We start from the raw sequence: 2,476 nt of genomic DNA, 5'->3' as shown, positions 1-2,476 counted from the left end.
CTGTCTGGGGTCTTGTGACCCCAGCATTCATTCCTGCCTGTGGCAGGGGGTCAGGCTAGATGATCTGTTCAGGTCCCTCCTGACCCTAGCTACTGTGATACTATGTTCAGCAATCACTCAGCTAGCAACATTCCCAACTTCTCAGAGCACATGCCCCAAACACACACATCCCATCAGACAAACACTAAGCAAGCTAAAGGCACAGGCAGCTCTGGATCACTTACCTTCCCTGGGCAGGACCTGGTGCATAGTTCCTGGCTTCTCTTTCCCCTTCCTCCTCTTGCTCTCAGCAACCGGTCTTCAAACTGATTACCCTGTCTGAAGCCCATGGGCCCTTGTAAACATTGTGTGTTGCCTAGATACACATCATGAAATGGTGGCAAAAATCGCCATTTCACTAGCTTAGTTGTGTGTGAAAATACACGTTGATATCTTTTATCGTGGTAGATGTTGATTTATCATGGTAAATTAAACCACCTCCAACATGTTTTATTTTTAGAATGGCCAATTGTTCCAACAGGACTATTTTTATCATGAAAGTTTTGCAACATGTATTTCCACACAGGCAAAACCCAGCATTTTCCCTGTTCTGTTGTGATTTGTCCACCAGGTGCCACTTGGGTTCACCCAGAAGTCTATGTAATATCTGTTAAAATGTGACCGCTACACACCAGGTGGAATGGATGCAAATCTTTACTGGTCAGATAGTTCAAGAATCAGGTTAATTAAAAATAACTTTTGTTGGACTGAAACCTTTTCCAGTCAGTACATTTCCTGTTAGCACACAACACTGGGACACTTGGAGGACTTTGAGGAGTGCCCACTCAGCGGACTACCAAGCTCCCAACAGGAGGCAGGACCCGCACCCCCACCCCGCTCTTTGCTGACAGCTCAATGCTTCAGGGCACTGTTGGGGCAAGCACACACCACTGGGGTATTGACGGGACTTTGAGGGGTGCCCACCCAGGGGACCGCCAACTTTTTGCCAAGTGCCTCTTCAAAAGCAAAAACAAAAACTTCTCTCAGTGCTAGACAATAGGGCTGTTTGAAACGGCGCTGTTCTGTTTTGACTTGAGTTTCAAGGTTTCGAGGGAACAGCATTTTGTCTAGAATTTAATTTTGATTTGAAACCACTGTTCCATTTTGTTTTGTCAAAAGAGTGACACTGTTTTGATGTTTCACCTATACACTATAATGGGGAAGCTTGAAGCAGCCTCTGTCATCCAGCAGGTAGATCAGGGGCTCCAACCCTGGGAGGGGTGCAGGGGCTGTGCCAGTCCTCCCATTACTGCAGGCCCCTGACTTGCCTGCCATATGAGGGAGGGAAGCCAGGTGCTACTGCCTGGGACTGGAGAGCTAGGGAAGGAAACTGAGCCCGATCACTCAGTTCCCCTCCCCAGCACTAGGATCAGACTGGGGAAAGGAACTCAGCCCAGATGAGCTGAGTTCCCCTCCCCAGCACTAGATTGCACTGGGAAAAGCCCAATCCTAGTGCTGGGGAGGGGAACTCAGCTCAGCTGGGCTGAGTTGCCTTCCCCAGCCCAATTGCAGCACTGGGGAGGGGAACTCAGCCCGGACTCAGGTCCCTTCCCCTGCACTGTGATCAGCTTCCCACAGCCTGGCCATGGGAGATGGGGAGAGCCAGGGATGCACTCCCGACTGAGCCACATGGCGTTGCTGGGAGTGCAGTCCTGGTTCTTCCCTGTCTCCCACCACCTGGCTGCTGGCTGCTGGCTGCTTTGAAACTTGAAACGTTTTGACACTCAAAACGTTTCAACTAGCCTTGTTTTGTTTTGAGGCTGTTTCAAAACCCTTCATTTTGATTCCGCTGTTTCAAGCTCAAAATGAGTTGAAACAGTGTCGAATCAAAACAGGCGGTGAAATTTTGGACAGCCCTACTAGACAATCTTTCTCCTTCACTGATGTAGGGTGTCCCATGGGCTCCCTACAATGTGTGCCACCACAACAGTTCACCAAGTGATGGAAGGTAAAGGTAGGCACCCCACCCCCAGTTCAGGGCACTGTTGGGGGAAGCTCACAGAACTGGGGCACTCAGAGGACTTTCGGGTTTGCTCACACAGGGGGCCACTAGCTTTTGCCAAGTGCCTCTTTGAAAGCAAAAAAACCCCCAAACCAAACCAAAAAAAAAGCTTCTCTCAGTGCTAGACAATTTTTCTCCCTACAATGTTGGCTGCTTGGCCAGCTGCCCCCATGGCACCCTGGCCCTTCATGTTTTGCCACCCCACAGCAATGCTTTTCTGCACCCCAGATGCCTGACAGTGGGCTGCACCCAGCACTGCACACTCTTTAGTGGTCTGAAAATTCAGGGGTCCCTGGGGTCCCCTCCAAGCAGCAGGTGTGGGCTGGTCAAGTCAGCCTTTCATGTTTCCCCCTAGTCCACCAGCCTTTCACTTTTCCCCCCTGGTCCCCAAGGTCCCCCTAGCACACAGACCGGCTTTCTCTGGCCACTGGATGA

Source organism: Alligator sinensis, unplaced genomic scaffold (assembly GCF_000455745.1).
Source record: "Alligator sinensis unplaced genomic scaffold, ASM45574v1 scaffold433_1, whole genome shotgun sequence".
NCBI classification, from domain to species: domain Eukaryota; kingdom Metazoa; phylum Chordata; order Crocodylia; family Alligatoridae; genus Alligator; species Alligator sinensis.
Note: the sequence above shows the minus strand (reverse complement) of the source record.